Below are 20,626 nucleotides of genomic sequence, written 5' to 3'. Positions count from 1 at the left end.
AAAGGCAGTACCGGGATGACAATACTGGATAGAAAAAGCTCTGAATAAACAGAAATAAATTTTGAAAGAAAATACAAGTTGTAATGGCAGGAGAAGAGGGAAACAACAGAAGCACAGAGTAGTTGAGTCAGCACAGAATATTGGACTGAGAGCAGTAGACACTTACAGATAAGATAATAATAAAACAACAAGTTTATTAGAGCTACAGCATATCTGGATATGTAGGAAAATTTGTACCTGCCGTTTAGAATGCATTATTGTGCCCCTGAGGTTATTTTGATTCCAAGATTATGAAGTGGTTTGGTGGTGGTGGTGTTCTATATTTCAGAATAATGAGGCTCTTTGCCCTGTCATTGTTACATACAGTGAGAATATAGTAGGTAGCATTTCTAGATGGAGAAGACAATGGCAACCCACTCCAGTGTTCTTGCCTGGAAAATCCCATGGATGGAGGAGACTGGTAGGCTACAGTCCATGGGGTCGCAAAGAGTTGGACACGACTGAGCAACTTCACTTTCATTGGAGAAGGAAATGGCACCCCACTCCAGTATTCTTGCCTGGAGAATCCCAGGGACAGGGGAGCCTGGTGGGCTTCTGTCTCTGGGGTTGAACATAGTTGAACATGACTAAAGTGACTTAGCAGCTGCAACAGCAGCATTTCTAGAAGCAAAGAGAAATTTCACAATTCTACTAGAGATTTTAATTTTAATCAATCTCATAGGTAAATTAAGAATTCTGGACTGGAACAATTTGTGGAAATATTAATATTTCTGCATGCTGTCTAAATAGAAAATGATACCATGTCAGCAGCATTAAACTGGATTAGAGAAAATTCATTTCAGTAATCACTTGTACTGCTTTTTGAAAATAAACCTAGATATAAATCAATATAAGAAGTTTGAGATTGGTGTGGATTTTGACTACAGAATCCTGAGAGCAATCCAAAATCTGAGGATAATTGTCCATTTTTTCTCATGAGCAAGTTGAGCTACAAATCTGAAGATTTTTTTTTTAATTTTTTAATTGAATGATAATTGCTTTACAGAATTTTGTGGTTTTCTGTCATACATCAAGAATCAGCCATAGGTACATCCATGTTGCCTCCCTCTAAGACCTCACTCCCACCTTCCTCCCCACCCTACCCTTCAGCCTGTCAAAGAGCCCCTGTTTGAGTTCCCTGAATCATACAGAAAATTCCCATTGGCTATCTGTTTTACACATGGTATTGTAAATTTGTGTTACTGTCTCCATATGTCTCCCCTTCTCCCTCTTCTCCTCCCACCTTATTCATCAGTTCAGTTGGTCAGTCGTGTCTGACTCTTTGTGACCCTATGGACTACAGCACGCCAGGCCTCCCTGTCCATCACCAACTCCCAGAGCTTACTCAAACTCATGTCCATTAGTTGGTGATGCCATCCAACCATCTTATCCTCTATCGTCCCCTTTTCCCACTTTTAATCTTTCCCAGCATCAGGGTCTTTTCTAATGAATCAGTTCTTCACATCAGGTGGCCAAAATATTGGAGTTTCAGCTTCAACATCAGTCCTTCCAATGAATATTCAGGAATGATTTCCTTTAGGATGGACTGGTTGTATTTCCTTGCAGTCCAAGGGACTCTCAAGAGTCTTCTCCAAAACCACAGTTCAAAAGCATCAATTCTTTGGCTCAGCTTTCTTTATAGTCCAACTTTCACATCCATATATGACTACTGGAAAAACAATAGCTTTGACTAGATGGACCTTTGTTGGCAAAATAATGTCTCTGCTTTTTAATATGCTATCTAGGTTGGTCATAACTTTTCTTCCAAGGAGCAAGTGTCTTTTAATTTCATGGCTGCAGTCACTATCTGCAGTGATTTTGGAGCCCCCCCAAAAATAAAGTCTGCCACTGTTTCCACTGTGTCCCCCCATCTATTTGCCATGAAGTGGTGGGACTGGATGCCACAATCTTAGTTTTCTGAATGTTGAGTTTCAAGCTAACTTTTTCACTCTCATCTTTCATCAAGAGGCTCTTTAGTTCTTAGCTTTCTGTCATAAGGGTGGTGTCATCTGTATATCTGAGGTTATTGACATTTCTCCCGGCAATCTTGATTCCAGCTTGCGCTTCATCCAGCTCAGCGTTTCTCATGGTGTACTCTGCGTATAACTTAAGTAAACAGGGTGACAGTGGTGTTAGGCACATCTATTTCCGCAGCTGCTTCAAAGTGCCCCTCTCAGCATGAGTGCAGTGCTGCCAGCCCTCTTACTGGTTCCTGGGATCATTGCTTGTGCTTCTGTTCCCCTGTCCCGCCCTGTGCTGCTGGCTGAAACTTGCTAGGTAGGTGCTTCTGTTCAACCTTCAGGGTTGCAGGCAACTTGTGTGGGCTTCCCTCAGCCCCCTAAGCTCACCCTCTGTGTCGCAGGCTTGTGTGCATTTGTTTCAGTTCCTGGACTGTCCTCTGCGTTGCAGGGTTACTGTGGACTCGTTTTGTCTCCCTGTGCCTACCTGCTGTGTCTTGCAGTTTATGTGCACTTGTTTAGTCTCGCTGCCTGCACTCTTTGTCTCTGTGGTTATTTGTTCTTCTTTCCATTGAGCCAGGAGGGTTGTGTGCACTGCCCAAGTTTGTATGCCTCCCCTGTATCAGCACCCTAGTCCCGCCCTTTGCACAGGCTGTGTTTGTCTGCTGAGGCACATATGGCTACCTGGGCCTGCCCTCTGTGCTGCAAGGGTTGTGTGCGCTGGCTGGGTTTGTATGCCGCGCCACTCTCAGTTCCCCAAGCCTGCCGTCTGTTTGGGGCCACAGTCAATGAGCTCTTAATGGCCTAAGAAGGGCAGCTTTCTCTGTTTACTCCCCTCCAAGCCAACCAATCCATTCTGAAGGAGATCAGCCCTGGGATTTCTTTGGAAGGAATGATGCTAAAGCTGACACTCCAGGACTTTGGCCACCTCATGCAAAGAGTTGACTCATTGGAAAAGACTCTGATGCTGGGAGGGATTGGGGGCAGGAGGAGAAGGGGACAACAGAGGATGAGATGGCTGGATGGCATCACTGACTCGATGGACGTGAGTCTGAGTGAACTCCAGGAGTTGGTGATAGACAGGGAGGCCTGGCATGCTGCGATTCATGGGGTCGCAAAGAGTTGGACACGACTGAGCGACTGAACTGAACTAAACTGACTGAAGTCCCTGCTTTGCCTGGTTTTCTGAGACTCTGCCGCTCCCCTTTGGGCCCACCTGTGAGGGACTTTCCCTGTGCACAGAAACTCCTATTTCAGGGCTCCTTTGGGGCACAAGCTCCTGCCCAGAAATTCTCCATCTTTTCCCTTTTATGTCTCTCTCTTCTCTCCTACCTCATTTCAGGGAGCTTAGCCTGTCCCCCTGGAGGCCTGGGGTCTTCTGCTGTCACCTAGGGGTTGCTTTGTAGGAGTTGTTCCATATCTTGATGAGTTTTTGATGTATTTGTGGGGAGGCTGGTGATCTACCCATCTTACTCCACCATCTTCTGTCCTCCAAAGATGTTAGTTTTAATAAATCATTTCAGGATAAATTTTATGTATTATGAGTTATTTATTCATATGTCTGGATCTGTCGCCTTTGGGCTGTAAGAAGTTATGCAGAGATCCTGTGTACCCTCCAATTGTATGTAGCACCTTGCTTAACCATAGTGCTCTGTTCAACCAAGAAATTAAGAGTAATTCTGTTGATCATATTTTATCGGTTTTACATCACTTCTTGTGTGTGTGCACACCTTTTATTTTTTAACCTAAGAAGACAAGGACAATTTAAGGTTTTGGTTTTTTGTTATTTTTGTTTGTTTGTGGTTTATATGGTATAATATCAGTGCTTTGAAAAAATCCTCATTTTTCCTCAATCTCCCTAATAGTTTCTCATTCTTACTGAAAAGGCAATGCATGGGTCAGTACATGTGAAACACCATTTTTGTATTTATATGTATTTGAAATCCTTAGATGGTTAGTTCCTTAAAATTAGGTATTTTGCCATAACTGAATTGAACAATTTTTATTCTTTTTTCTAAACATATTATAAAACTTTGTTCTTCAGTAATTTAAAGTTATTTTTGAGATTGCATAGATAACTTTTATTCCTGCTCTTTTTTACATATTTTGTATTTACTACCATGCATTAAAGTTATTTTCTCAAAATTCATCCTTTGGTTACTGATATCTGTCTTCTTTGTTAGCAAATGTTTTCATTGTTAGCTTTATGATTTCAGCGAGTTCTTTCAATTATCCCTTTCCTTTAAAATTGCCAATGTTTGGAGAAGATAGGCTTCTGAGTTTTCTCCTAATCTCTAGTTTTAAAACTTTATTTATTTTTTTTTTAGAAAATAAGGTTAACAAAGAGCATCTGTTCCTTTAATTTTGTACTACTACAGTGCATCTGGTAACACAGTAGGCTATCTATTCAGTTCTTTCAGGGATCTGTAGGTAATATAAAAAGTATTATTTGTCTTGCTTGGCTGGTATATATTCAAAAGACCAAAGATGGAAACACATATGGATGATGCCATGCTTAAGGTTAAGATATCTGTGTTTTATAAACAGAAAAATCAAGTGTGATCATTGCAGATGGGCCACTTGCATAAGTTAATGTTGACATCAGAATTGTGATTTGTATTTCCTGAGCTTGGTTCTTCATTTAAAATGTTAATGTTTCATTTTCATAGGCATTGACTTTTAGAATCCTGAATTTCCCTAAGAGAACAGAAAGGCAGAATGGGATAATTACAATCTAGACTTTCCTACTAAGCAACCTTGAGTGAAATAATACACCCAATGTATGAGTTAGCATTAGAAGGAAAATGCAGAAGTACAAATTACATATGTTAATGTGATTAAACAAGGGGCCTATCTACTGAGGCTGTTCTAAAGCCGTGGCAACCTAGGTAAGCAAACTGAAACCTAAAGCAGTCTTTTCCTGTAAACATCTCAAAGTTAAGAAATTAAAGAAGTTAAAAACTACCAGTCACAAATGGCCAATTTTAGGCTTTCCCAAATAAGGCAACTGTTTAAGCTATAGCAAATCAAGTAGTCGTCTGGCTTTGCTTTCATGTCTGCTTTATCAAGGCCTTTCCTGTAGCTCCTGTGTTGGAAGGACTTCTAGCCATCTTTTGTATACATTTATTGCTCAGTTCAAAGTGATATTTGCTCAAATACCATAAACTCTTCAAAAATTTAATTGCTTCAGTTTATCTTTTAACACATATTTATAAGGAATGTGGGCTTCCCCTGTGGCTCAGTGGTAAAGAATATGCCTGCAATGCAGGAGATGTGGGATCAATCCCTGGGTCGGGAAGATCATGTGGAGAAGGGCATGGCAACCCACTCCAGTATTCCTGCCTGGGGAATCCCATGGACAGAGGAGTCTGGCAGACTACAGTCCATGAGGCAGCAAAGAGTCAGACATGATTTAAGTGACTGAGCACGCACATGCCTAGGGAATATAGTTGTCAGAATAATATGTACGTGGATACATGTGTTTATGTGTATGTTAAATTAGTCACACTATTGTCCCTGCTTTGATATTTATAGCCTGTTTTCTTAGAATAGCAGGCAGAGGAATTTAAACTGAGCATAATGGGAAAGGTAATAAACACAATTTTGTGTCAAGAAAAACTACCAAACTTAACATGGAAACAAATGTTTAGCAGTATATATTACAACATCATGTCTTGTCCCAAAATGTGTACACAGATAAAGAGAATGTGAACAAAAATATAAGGAAACCACGATCAATACCACCTGAAGCTCGTAAAGGAAATACTTAAAATGATTGATGAAAAGCAAGTGTGGAACATATTCACCTCAAAGAGTATTTTTGAGTAAACTGTAGAATGCTCCTGGTGATATAATTGCCTCATTTTCTTTCTAGATGATGGCGAAGTTCTGTTGTTGATGATATTGTTATTGAATGTTCCTAATCTATCAGGTTTTCTCAACTTGGTTTCTGAACCAAAAAAAGACTATCGAAGAGCAATGATAGGATTGAAAGTGAAAGTGAAGTTGCTCAGTCATGTCCAACTCTTAGCGACCCCATGGACTGTAGCCTACCAGGATCCTCCATCCATGGGATTTTCCAGGCAAGAACACTGGAGTGCCATTTCCTTCTCCAGGCGATCTTCCCAACCCAGGGATTGAACCAGGGTCTCCCACATTGTAGGCAGACGCTTTATTCTCTGAGCCACCAGGGAAGTTCAATGATAGGATTAGGCTTTTTCAAATATGAATAGTCCACCCATTGATTTTAATGGAAAAATACCCCAGAGTTGGGAGGCTGTGGATGGGGCAAATAGTACCTTAGCTTTTTCACCCCCAGGGTTAAGTGAATAAAAATTTAAAACAATATGAGTATGCTTTATATTTTAGAAAAAGTAAAATATGATAAAAAATGACATCTTTTTAAGAATTTCATGTAAATTACAATTATTTCTTTTGCCATGGATTAGCTCTTGGATTATGTTAGACACCTTTAATATAAGCTTTCATAAAACCCTGTGTCTAACTTATCACTGCATTTACTATTTGTTATTAGAACTTCTTTGTTGATTCTCTATGATCTCTATCAAAATAAAAGCTCTTCCTGAATAAGCACCATATTTATCATACTCACCAGTGTGTTGCTAACACCTAATACAATAGTTTTCACACTGGAAAAAAATCATGCTTATTTTGTGGTTACTTAAACAATTTCTTAATTACACAGATTTTAAAAAGTGTTGCATTTTGGGCTTCCCTGGGGGCACAGTGGTAAAGATTCCACCTGCAATGCAGGAAACCCAGGTTTGATCCCTGAGTCGGGAAGATCCCCTGGAGAAAGAAATGGCAATCCACTCCAGTATTCTTATCTGGAGAATCCCATAGACAATGGAGCCTGGCAAAGAGCCTGGAGTCACACAGAGTTGGGCATGACTGAGCCACTTAACACAGCACAAGACATATTTATAATAGAAACATTAGAAATAATAGAGAAAAAGAACAAAATCATCAGTTGTTGTACCACCCACAGATAACTAATACATGTTCTACATGTTCTTTTAAACATTTTTATGTAGATGTATGCAAATATATATCTCTATAAATTTATTAGTATTCCAAAATGGGGTCAGATTATACATATTGTTCTCTAACCTCTGTTTTTCACCTCCAGTTGAAGCCTCCCCACCCAAAACCTTGTTTATTGCTATTTTCTAAACCAGCCATGTCACACTATTTTAGCATTGTATCTCAGACATAAAATGAATGTAATCCTTCTTTGGCTAGCTACATAGACTAGCAAACACTTTTGCAGGCCCCTCTTATGTTGCAAAGTCACTCAAGCTAGAGCATAAGTGACAGAAACCATCCTATCAGTGTTCTTGAACAGTGTTTCCCTCGGTGATGTAAAATATGAATTCTTCATATCCAGAAAAATGTTTTAGATAGCGACTGCTGGACTGCAATCTGAATTGGTCATTGTTGCAATTGCAATATTACAAATATACCCTTTAAAAAAATTGAAACTACAGTATTGACCTCAAGAAAATGGTATTTTGAGAAAGTTACAAATAAGGGTTGATTATGAGGCTAATCATGCCTTCAAATTGCAAAAAAAAAAAAAAAAAAGGCACAACGTGTGTTCAATAGTTAGCATTCCACCCAGAGAGTATATAGTCCATAGTGTCACAAAGAGTTGGACATGACTGAAGTAACTTAGTAAGAGAACATAGTCTAACAAAATATGATGGGAACTATGTCACATTTGTCATTGCTTGATTTTAACAATTATGTTTCTATTTGTGCAAAATACAATAATTCCCTTAAATTTCTGGTAGCAAACCACAGAATGCTATATGAAACTTGGGCAGGCACAAGTCTTTGCTAGCCTTGTAAGTTACTCTTCTATTGGTGAAAGAGAGGAAGATTGCCTGACTCTATATAGACATGTTCATTTGTTAAATATTCAAAATAAAACCTCTTTCCTATTTTCATAATTGTGGAAATCTTTGATATTTGAGGTTTTTATCAACTGTATGTAATATGTGCAAAAAGTTATGAAGCTGTATATTTCTGATTTTGTACTTTTCTATATGTATGTCACACTTCAGTAAAATATTTATCAAATAATAATCCAAAGAAACATGATTGTTATAAATAAGTTATGGTTCTTCAATGTGACTTCATCTCCCCTTATTAAGTAGCAGGATTTCCTTGTCCAGGGCTCCCATAGAGTTATACATATGCACACACATTGGCACCCCACTCCAGTACTCTTGCCTGGAAAATCCCATGGATGGAGGAGCCTGGTAGGCTGCAGTCCATGGGGTCGCTAAGTGTTGGGCACGACTAAGCGACTTCACTTTGACTTTTCACTTTCATGCATTGGAGAAGGAAATGGCAACCCGCTCCAGTGTTCTTGCCTGGAGAATCCCAGGGACGGTGGAGCCTGGTGGGCTGCCGTCCATTGGGTCGCACAGAGTTGGACACGACTGAAGTGACTTAGCAGCAGCAGCAGCACACATACCTGACAATAATGTTACAGTGAAGTTATACTCGTGAAGGATCACATATGAACATTAATCTTTAAAGATCACTGTTGTTATATACCCTACATATTCAATGTATTATCTGTAGTTTCTTTGCTGTAAAATATCTAATCTTTATACAATTGTGTTAAGAGTATTTGAAACCGACCTAAGCAAAATGGGAAACCTCTATCTATTGATCATATCCTTGAGGCTGGTAAAAATTATCATGAGAATAACTTGTTATTTTGCAATGTGTGATAATTGGCATCTAAAATGTCCCCCAGTGACCTCTACTTCCTAGTATTTACAACTATGTGTATTCCCTTTCTCTTGAGTGTAGGCTGTATCTAGTGACTTGTTTGTCATGAATAGAATACTGCTATAATGAGATGTCACGTTCAAGATTCGCTGATAAAAGACTGCCTTTTGTTTCCCTCATATGTGCTCTCTCACCTTGTCACTTGGAATATTATCAATATGCTGGAAGCATGCCCTGTGTGCCTGTTCAGTCATTAACCTTCTGAAAAGTAACCATTATTATCTACCACTATCCTAGTCCACTCAGGCTGCTATAATAAAGTACTATAGACTGGGTGGTTTGTAAACAACAGAAATGTATTTCTTACAGTTCTGGAGGCTGTTAACACTGAGATGCGGGTGCCTGCATAGTTGAGTTCTGGTGAGAACCCTCTTCTGGTTTGCAGACTGCTGTATTCTCATTGTATCCTCACATGATTGAGAGTAGAGAGTGGCAAGTTCTCTTGTGACTCCTCTCAGGGTGCTAATCTCATTCATGACGGCAGTCTCCATGACCTCATCTAATACCAATGAACTCCAAAAGCCCACCTCCTAAATCTGTCACACTGGGGAGAGTTTCAATATATGGATTTTGAAAGGACACAAACAGTCCAAGACAACAATCATAAATTAGTATTGTCTGTTATTTTTTCAATTTATATAAATAAAAGCAAGTATGTCCACATTTCTATCAGGGTTATTTTACTCAAAATGATTTGTGAGATTCAACTATGACATTTTGTTTAGCAAGGTTCATTCATTTCCATTGATGAAAAAAAAATCATTTCATTTGGCAATTAGCAGTAGTGCTGTTGTGAACATTCTTTGTACGTATCTTTTATCACACATATGAATACATTTCCAATGGATACTTACCAAGGAGTGTCCTAGGTCATCATTTATGATGCATTCAGTTTTAAAAAATGTTACTAGTTTCTAAAGTTCTTTTTAATCAAATTTATATATACCGAAGAATTGATGCTTTTGAACTGTGGTGTTGGAGAAGACTCTTGAGAGTCCCTTGGACTGCAAGGAGATCCAACCAGTCCATTCTGAAGGAAATCAGCCCTGGGATTTCTTTGGAAGGAATGATGCTAAAGCTGAAACTCCAGTACTTTGGCCACCTCATGCGAAGAGTTGACTCATTGGAAAAGACTCTGATGCTGGGAGGGATTGGGGGCAGGAGGAGAAGGGGACGACAGAGGATGAGATGGCTGGATGGCATCACTGACTGGATGGATGTGAGTCTGAGTGAACTCCGGGAGTTGGTGTTGGACAGGGAGGCCTGGCGTGCTGCAATTCATGGGGTCGCAAAGAGTTGGACACGACTAAGGGACTGATCTGATCTGATCTGATATATACCAGAAATGTTTAAGAGTTGGTTTTTAAATTGTTCCTCATTTAGCCAACATTTGATAGTATTAGTCTTTTTATTTTAGCCATTCTGGTTGATGTGAAATGGTATTGCATTTTAATATGCATTTTTTTGATTGATGTGAACATTGAAAACCTTTCATATGTTTATTGATCGTTTGAAATTCCTGTTTTGTGAAGTACCTATTTAAGACACTTAACTATATTTTTAATGAGTCTTGATTTTTTAAAATTGATTTATAAGATTCTTATACATTCTAGATGCTAATTCGTCAGATAAATGTATTGTGAATATCTTCTTCCATTCTGTGGCATGCTTTTCACTTAATGGCTTATTTTAGTTATGTTATTTTTATTTTAATAAAAGCCAAACATTAATTGGGCTTTTACTTTATGGTTAGTGACTTTTTATCCTGTTTAAGAACTAATTGCCAGACCTCAAGGTCATGATATTGCATGGGGCTTTATTTTATTTTTTTTTTTTATTTTACTTTTAAATGAGCAAGCCACCTGAAATTGACTTCTGACTATGTTGTGAGATAAAGGTCAAGAAACATTTTTCCCACATGGATATCCTATACACTTCTTAAAATTACTGAAGCAGTCATTTTCCCACTTCATTTCAAGGTCAACTTTGTCATAAATGACTGTATATGTGTCTATCTATCTAAACTAATGAGAATTAACATCTTTATAATCCTGAATCTTCTAATGAATGAACATGGTAAATTGTATTTATCTATTGTTGTATAACAAATTGCCACAGGTCTACCAGGTGGCAAAGTGGCGCTAGAAGTAAAGAACCGGCCTGCCAATGCAGGAGACAGATGTGCTTTGATCCCTGGGTTGGAAAGATCCCCTGGAGAAGGAAATAGCAACCCACTCCAGTATTCTGGCCTAGAAAATTCTATGGACAGAGAAACCCAGCAGGCTACAGTCCATGGGGTCACAAAGAGTCAGACATGACTGAAGCAACTCAGCATGCAACAGTATTAAACAAAACAAATTTATTATCTCATGGTTTCTATGAGTGGGTAATCTCAGTAAAAGTTAGCTGGATTCTTATCCAGGGTCTCACCAGGATGAAACCAAGGTGTTTGCCAGGACTGCTATCTCAACGGAGCCTTGCAGAAGTCATCACTTTCTGTAGGGTTTAGCTCTGAAAAAGTCAAACTATACAGTGATAAGCACAAGTTGCATGTTATATTCCTTTTGATCTCCTTAGATCCCTCTCTACTGTTTAGATGGTGAAAACAAATTTTGTGCTTAAATGGTAACACAAAATTTCTTCCCTAGAAGCAGTAGTATAGTATTAAGATAATTTATTCAGTAGTGCTAATTTGATCTTTTGAAATCTGAGAGGAGGAGGAATGAAAAGAGAATGGGGGCTTTGTCAGATAATTGTGAAACTCTCAACTTTCTCATTGTTGGCATTCTTACAAATAGAGCTAAATCATACACATATTTGTGGATAATTGGATAATAATTGCTAGTTTATTTACTTCAGTTTTGCATTAAGCTTCTTTAGTTAAAGAGGAGGATAAAGTAACTTTATTAGTTTAAAACATATACTCGTTCCAAGCGTTTCATTTTGTTTGCCCTTTAATCTGAAACAAGTGTGTGACTAAAACCACTAATTATATTGTATGAAGCCATCTTAGCATATAATAAAGGAAAACAGTATTAAAATCAGGAGCCAAGAAGTCAAGCTCCTATTACATCAGGTTACTTTCTCAAACCTTTATATTTGGGAAGAATTCCCTCCTCCCCTAAAATGTTTCAGGAAGGTGACTGCTGGGTATTAGAACATTTCAAATGACTTCATCATAAGTAAAGAAAAGTACTTGATGATTCAGTAATTCTTGTGAATTTTATCCATTATAAAAATTATACTATATGGAAAGACTTTTTGGAATGAGGTTGGATTCAGTAATTAAAGCAAATCACAAAGGGGAAATAAATTCAGACCGCTTTTGAAAACCTGCTAAGGATTATAAATTTCAGTTTTTAATGCCATTTAATTGCTACATTTAATTGCTACATGATAGTTCTCTTATAAAGCAGCATCTTATGAATAGCTCACATCTTAGGAGAGCAACTTCCTCCCCTCTGGAGTTAGAATTTTCTTAGGACTTTCATTAAAACATATTAGTTAACTTATAAAGTCCTTTTTTGTATCCTCTTGCTGCTTATATTATTTAAGCATAACTGAGCAGGTGAAATTTGCATCAGTGTCTCACTCTTATTTATATACATCTTGTGGGACAAAAAGTTGAAAGATATAATTCCTAAATTAAAAGCAAATATTTTTGGATAAATAATCATTGTGCTCTACATTATTTTAGTAAGCGGCAATATGCTGTATGACATTTTCAATATCAAGTCTTATGGAGAGAATTTTGTAAAAATTGGTATATGCTGGGGTAGTGGAAACATGTGGCCTATGAAATATGGCAGGCATGAGTTTGAATCTCCACTGGATAAATCTTTATTGCATTGAATATTTCCTACTAAGTATTCATGTAGTGATTTTGGGCATTTATATCTGACCGATAATTGTCAGTCTGGGTAATTTATATTTATAGAACAGTCTTATGGATTCTGTGGGAGAGGGAGAGGGTAGGAAGATTTGGGAGAATGGCATTGAAACATGTAAAATATCATGTATGAAACGAGTCGCCAGTCCAGGTTCGATGCACGATACTGGATGCTTGGGGCTGGTGCACTGGGACAACCCAGAGGGATGGTATGGGGAGGGAGGAGGGAGGAGGGTTCAGGATGGGGAACACATGTATACCTGTGGCAGATTCATTTTGATATTTGGCAAAACTAATACAATTATGTAAAATTTAAAAATAAAATAAAATTAAAAAAATAAACCTCAGTTTCCTCATCTATAAAATAGATTACAACTTGTGTGAAGTTAATAGTCATGTTTTCCAATCCTGTCTAGTGGGAATTATCATAACTTGTTGAAACGTTTTGTAGTGAAAAGAGAAATGAATGTATTTGTATTCTAAAATAAAAAAAAATATTAATTCTGTAACATATTTTTCTCCAAAGAGTTTCTGTAAAATGTATGGACATATACTTATTTTTCATAAATAACATAATACCTAGTATACATAAGTAGTTAAAAGATGCTAACTTCCTTTCTGCTACTTGGTATTATTCTTTAGACATTTAGATTTCTATTTCTTACTTGTTTTACCTGGCTTATACATATATTTTTAATACCCAGAAACTTTACAAACAAAAATTGTGAGCCAAAGATACATTTCAGGAATGTTCTAAAAGTCAGCTTAATGGAATTAGACATTTTTGGAAACTTTTTTGTTGTCGGTGTTCATTTGTTTGTTTGCTTGTTGTTTTTAATCTCAGAGCTGAGAGAAGGGATGATAACATGGGCTTTATAATCCAAATATCTAATTATCCACATCTCAAATACACCAGGTCAAATAAATAAAATAAGTTTAGGAACACAGTTATTACCAAATAATTTAGAAAAAATAAAAAAAGGACATTTAACCAGACAAATTTTTTCTAGAAGAGAATCTCCATGTAGAAAAGTATTCACATTATTTTGAAATATTTGCTACTGTATGAACACCTATAATATTTTAGTGCACTTATTTGTTTTCATGTCCTTCTGCTGGATTGTAGGATGTTTGAGAGCATCTGTTTTCTTTCTTTTTTTTCTTTCTTCCTTCTCCCCTCCCTCCATTCCTTTCTCTCCTTCCCTTGTTTCCTTCTTTCCTATTCACCTTTTTTAAATATATAGTAAACACTGATTTTTTTTAAATAAATGAATAAACACAGGAATGAGAAAAAGAAGTGGTCAGAATGATGGTATTTGAATTGAAATGTATTGAAGCTAAGAATGCAGATTTATAAGCAGCAATGTAGCAAATGAGTAGACATTTTGAATGAGCAGGGTCCCTTTCTAAATTTATCAACTACAGAGTAGTTATGCCTGCTGGTTAAACACTCTTCAAGGGTGGAGTGTCATCTGCATAACATTACTCAGAAGCATGAAAAAAGTCATGTAGAAGGAAGACCAAAGAGGAAAAGAGAAATCAATCCAAGAGAAAGAAACTAAGCAGAGCAATGGGTATTCTGAGAAAGTGGAAACTGCTACTTTCCAGCAAGACTCTAAGGAGAATAGCCCAAATCAATGCATTTTATGCCATTAAAATGAACCTATTTTAATTAAAATAATAAAGATCCAATGACCCATCAATTGGACAATAACCTAGGTCATAAAAGTTGCAAGGTCCTTTTCTGTAATTTGTCCTCAACCCAGAAGCCTCTTCTGATTTGACTAACTTTAGACAAATCCTATGCAAAAGAATTACTTTCAAGCACTATTACTGCATCTGGTAATCCAAGTCATTCTATTTGTGGATACCCTAAATCTTAATCAACTATTAGAAACTATTGTAGTTGTTTATTGCTGTATAACAAATTACCCTGAACCTTAGTGGCTTGAAGGTACACCATGTATTATCTCCCAGTTTCTGTGGATCAGTAATCCTGGAGTGGCTTAGCCAAATGGTTTTGACTCAGGTTGTCTCATGAGGTTCCACGCTTGGTGTTGGCTATAGTTTCAATATATGAAGACTTTTGATTGAGACTCAGGAATCTAGTTCTAAGATGGCACCTGCGGCTGTTTAAGAAGGTTAAGTTCTTCACCATATGAACTACATACAAACTGGCTTTTCCATGAACAAATGATAGAAAGGTGGGTGTGTGTGCACACACAAATGAGTGAGCAAGCGAATGAGAGAAAGGCCAAAATAGAAAACAGTTTTGTATAACCTGATCTCAGAAGTGACATCCCAGTAATTTTGGCCTTGTTGTATTGGTCATGTAGATCGTTTCTGCTACAATAAGGGTTGGAACATCAAATACCAGGATTTGCAGATCTTAGGGGTTGTTTATCACACTTTGTCCTATGGCCTCAAGTGATTTATACCCTTCACACATTAAACATATATTCATCATTTCCCAAGGCCCCCACAAGCCTCATTTCATTACTGCATCAGCTCATAATCTGAAATCTTGTTACATGAATTACAGGTTCAAGTATGCATAGTGTTTCTTAGGTGTACTTCTACTGGTAAAACTTTGTCAGTACTGTTCATCTGCATTTGCAGACCTGTAAACTAAAGAGATAGCTCATCTGTTTTTGCATAATCAACATACAAATGTGAGCCAGGCATAGGATAGCCACCATAGATATTTCTAATAAAATAAAAATAGAGAATACACAGGATTCTTTGCTATCTAAAAGTCCTTAAATCCATCCAGAACAAAGTTGGAAATTTCTTGGTTGGGACTCTGTCCTATCCCTACCCAGGAATTACTCTCCATGAAGTGTGGCTCCATTTTGGCTTTATCTTGAGTCACGTTTCCTTCTTCATGAAAGAGAACACAAACTTCCACCTCATTAGTGTTCTGAGCTGTCCAAGTTCTGCTTTCCAATGCCTCTTTTCATTTACTCTGTCTTTAGTCCTTTCATTCTAAGCTGGCAGTGTTTCTGCTGATACAGTTCTTTTAAAAATATTATAGGTCTCCTGTCCATCTCTTGATGGATACTCCATTAGACAAAAGCCATTCCTAAAAGAGTCTCTACAATAAGCCCCTTTCTTTCTCAGTTTTCTGCTGAAACAGTGATGGTAGACCCCTGAAATATTTTTAAACCTCAAACCTGTTTGATTGAAAGGATTTGTGAGATGTGCTTTTAAGAAAGGTCTTTGGTCTGCAGCATACTCTGATATTTCTGAGATCTTACAGGCTCACTTTTACTTCATCTTTATATATACCTTCCCTCAGAGTTCCCTGCATGTGATTTTTGCTTGGAAACCATTTAATATTCCCATTGTTTGACTTCTAACTAAGGCACAGATCTTGGAGCTAAGACTTGTTTGAGGTATTAGATTTCATTTAACAGCCACTTGCCCCACCTGTCTCATTTTTTATCTAATCTTTTCTTTATTGCATTTATTCTAAAGAGGGATAGAAAAGAAAATTAGCTTGCATTTTCCATACTGTAGTTGAAATCTCACTAGTTAGACCACCCAATTCATTAGGTGTATTTTCTACATTTCCACATGTCACTGTTTGTCTAAATTTTTTGTCACTACATAGCAAAGATTCTCTTTATACCAGTTTCTAATAATATTTTCCTCACTTTCTTTTAAGTCCTCACCCCTAGCTTTCACAAAATAAAAATTCTATGAATAGCATATTCAAGGTATTTTGAGACCTCACTAGCAATTCTCCACAAATTCTTATGGTTTATTCACCTCTACTTGTTACCTAGTTGCAACACTATTCTAACATTTAAAATTTTTATTATGGAAGCACTGCACTTATGTGAAATGTATATTTGCTATTTATGGTTACATAACAAAGTAAGCAAAATTTGGCTTCTTACAACAATAAATATGTGTTATGTCATTGGTTTGTGTGTGTATGTTAGAAATCTTGGAATGTCTTAGCTGGTTGAGTTTGGCTTAGGGTCTTTCATAAGGTTTCACTAAAGGTATTGGGCAGAATTACAGGTTTTGAAGTCCTAACTTCAGGGGCTGAGGGCTTCCCTGGTGGCTCAGTGGTAAAAAATCTGTTTGCCAATGCAGGAGATGTATATTCGATCCCTGGTTTGGGAAGATCCTCTGGAGAAGGAAATAGCAACCCACTCCAGTATTCTTGCCTGGGAAATCCTATTGACAGAGGAGCCTGGTGGGGTACAGTCCATGGGGTCATAAAGAGTCAGACACAACTGAAGTGACTAACCAACAACAATCAAGGGAGGCTGAAGGTCATTTCCAAGCTCTCCCATGTAGTTTAGCAGCAGGCTTCAGTTCTTCACCACTGGGCTTTTCTCAGAGGGCTTCTCACAAGATAGCTCCCTCCAGACCAAATGATGAAAGAGAGAAAACAAATGCGGTCTTTTAAAACCTTATCTTGGAAGTACAAAGCATGACTTCTGTCATAATATATTGGCCATACCTTCCAGCCTTAGTGAAAATGTGGAAGGAAATATATAAAGGTTTGAATATCACGAGGAGACAGGGATCTTTAGGGACCATTGGAAGCTGGTTGTCACAGATGCCACAGATACTGTTTGTTCAAATTTGGCTTCCCAGTTGGTGCTAGTTGTAAAGAACCTGCCTGCCAATGCAGGAGATGTAAGAGATGTGGGTTCAATTCTTGAATCAGGAAGATCCCCTGGAGGAGGAAATGGCAACTCACTCCAGTACTCTGGCCTGGAAAATCCCATGAACAGAGGAGCCTGGTGGGCTACAGTCCATAGGGTCACAAAGAGTTGGACATGACCGCAATGATTTAGGAAGTACTAAAATGAAGTGGTTAAAATACATTTTCCTATTCTGGTAAAAAAAGAAAAACAAAAAGGGGCAATTTTCTAAAACAATAATAAAAACAAAAACACCTAAATTTATACTTACCTTATGAGCCAACAATCACATTCCTGGGCATTTATGGCATTTATTTCAGTTAAGTGAGTATTTATGTCCACACAGGGCTTCCCTTGTAGCTCAGCTGGTAAAGAATCCTCCTGCAATGTGGGAGGCCTGGGTTTGATCCCTGGGTTGGGAAGATCCCCTGGACAAAGGAAAGGCTACCCACTCCAGTATTCAGCCCTGGAGAATTCCATGGGCTGCAGAGACCATGGGGTTACAAAGAGTCAGGCTCGACTGAGCAACTTTCACACACAAACTATGTCCACACAAATACATATGCATGATTTGAAATTGCAATTTTGTTTTTAATAGTCAAAAGATGAAATGACCTAAATGGCCTTCAACATGTGAGAGTTAAACCAGCTGTGATACATCCACACCATGGGCTACTGCTCAGCAGTCAAAAGGAACAAACTCTTCATAGGTGCAATAATTTGAATAGACCTGAAAAGCATATGATTCCATTTATATAGCATTCTTGAAATAAAAATATAAAAAGCAGATTAATGGTTGCCAGAGTTTAGAGATAGTTGTGGGGAGATGACAGGTGTGACTATAAAGGGGGTATGAGGGAGATCTTTGTGGTATAGAACAGTTCTAAATCTTGGTTGTGATGCTTATCACATAAATGACATGAAACTACACACATTTTGCACCAGTGACAGCTGATATTATACTTTAGTTGTATATAATGTAACCGTGAGGGAAACTGGTAAAGAGTCTATGGGATCTCTGTACTATCTTGGAACTTTCTATAGATGTGTAATTATTTCAAAATACGAAGTTAAAAAATAAAGCATGGTTTCTCAAGTCAGACACTGCTGCTGCTGCTAAGTCGCTTCAGTCGTGTCCGACTCTGTGCGACCCCATGGAGGGCGGCCCACCAGGCTCCCCCGTCCCTGGGATTCTCCAGGCAAGAACACTGGAGTGGGTTGCCATTTCCTTCTCCAATGCATGAAAGGGAAAAGTGAAAGTGAAGTCGCTCAGTCGTGTCCGACTCTTCTGACTCCATGGTCTGCAGCCTACCAGGCTCCTCCGTCCATCGGATTTTCCAGGCAAGACTACTGGAGTGGGGTGCCATTGCCTTCTCCATCAAACCCCAGTTCTGTCACCTATTAACTGTGTACTAGCCGATGCATTGCTTAACCTTTTTTCATTAGTTTAAAAAGTTCCAGTTAATTTTCAAAGATCGTTTGTAGTGACATACATTTTATGCTGGGATTAGTAAGAAAACATCTGAAAGGTAAAGCACATGAGGCTTGAGATTCTACCTTCCTTTGTTTCCTTTTTAAAATCAGTGCAAGACAGGGAGTGTGGGAGAAGTAGACAGGGAGAGTGAAGTCCTTCTAGAAATTTAATTGTCAACATGTAAGTGATCACTTGTTCCATGAGGTGGTGTTCTTGAAACTTTTCTTCTTTCTCTGGTGTAGCCATGATATATGCATTTGATAGTTTCATAAACTGTTGGTCATAGCTTTTATATTATTCATCCCCCTGCCCTTCATGGTTCTCAGTTAGTACTATTAGTAATTTCATTGTATCTTATCTTAAAGGTTCAAATATAGTTTCATTTTAAATTATTTATTGCTAATATCCTCTCTGCCACCATCTTAAGTGTATACATAAACAGTTACCATGTATCATTCTACTTATACATTCTTATTTTGATATTACTTCCCACTTTTGGCTTTTGAATACTGGTTTACAATGCAACATTTTCAGTTCCAGAGCTCCTAGGGCTGGAGTCATTGAATGTTTTCATGCATGAAAGGAGGATGGTACCCATAAGTGGATATTTTCCTCAAAATGCCTGCTTTTAATTATTTTCCTCATTTGCAAAATGGGGATTGTAATATCTAATCTAAAGACTTGCTATGGGGATCAAATGAGATAATGGTTGTAAAAGACATCAAACATTTTCCATGCTGGCTCAAAAACTGAATAAATAGTAACTCAATATGCCAGCACCTATTTCTTCATCTGCAGTGTTTTTCCTTCAGATTTGATCATGGGCATTGTTTCCTGCACTGCTCCACTATAGCTGCCATCCAGGGTCCACAGCTGTATCACATTTAATGGGTACTTTCACCTCCCTTGGGCACCATCACCCCTGTCATTTCTTGCTGATGACTCAGGGCCCATCAGATGCTACTAGGGTCTGAAGCCAAATTGAAAAGAGGTCTTATTTTTTGTCCTTTTCAGTTTTACTATACCACAACAGAAAGTATCCTTTTCTCCTGAGACTTGCTTATGAGTCATAAGTCTATAGGGAATTGAGTTTGGGGATACTTTGAGGAAATCAACACACTCCACTGAGAATCGCCTCTGCCCTCAGGCAGCCAACCTGTATTTTTTTGGACATTATGCACATCACTTCTATTTCATATAGAACAAATCCCTGTTTAGGAAGGTGATCAGTTTCTCAAGCAAACAGACTTAATCCAAAGAGACAAGGTTATTATGTCCTTAACAAAATCAAAAGGAACACTATTTTTGTCTACCCTTCTCATACTGTGTTCAGAAAATCAACTCATTGAACAATATGTATCTCTCCTTTATCTTTCCCAAAATATCTAAATTTGATATGACATATAAGTCAAATGATAGAAAAGTAGAAGCTATCCTAAGCAAGATGCTATGTTATAAGGGACAGTTAGAGACAGGAGACAACCCTAACTTCTGGGAATAATAAAGAATATATTTTCTTGAACTTTCCAGGCAATGCCTCTCTCTCACTCACTCATTCACTCACAGTAGCAAAAGTAAATTTAATGTGATGAACCTGTTCCAATGTACAATTGCAAACAATACAGTGAAATACACTTACCTAAGATTTTATGTCTTTATCATCATGTCAAAAATTAGCATGCTAAAAAAAAAAAAAATTAGCATGCTATTTTCTTCAATTCATGCTAGGTAAAGATTTAACCTCCTGCTAGCAGATACACAAATATTTTGTAGGAAG

General features: G+C 37.8%; 1 protein-coding gene across 19 annotated transcripts in view; it reads left to right on the top strand.

The window, feature by feature from the left end:
* CTNNA3 (catenin alpha 3) overlaps positions 1-20,626 on the top strand; it is a 1,911,430-nt gene that overhangs the window by 1,566,707 nt on the left and 324,097 nt on the right. The window lies entirely within an intron of this gene.

Source organism: Bubalus kerabau, chromosome 1 (assembly GCF_029407905.1).
Source record: "Bubalus kerabau isolate K-KA32 ecotype Philippines breed swamp buffalo chromosome 1, PCC_UOA_SB_1v2, whole genome shotgun sequence".
NCBI classification, from domain to species: domain Eukaryota; kingdom Metazoa; phylum Chordata; class Mammalia; order Artiodactyla; family Bovidae; genus Bubalus; species Bubalus kerabau.
The sequence above is the reverse complement of the archived record's forward strand: the minus strand, read 5'-3'. Positions and strand labels throughout refer to the sequence as shown.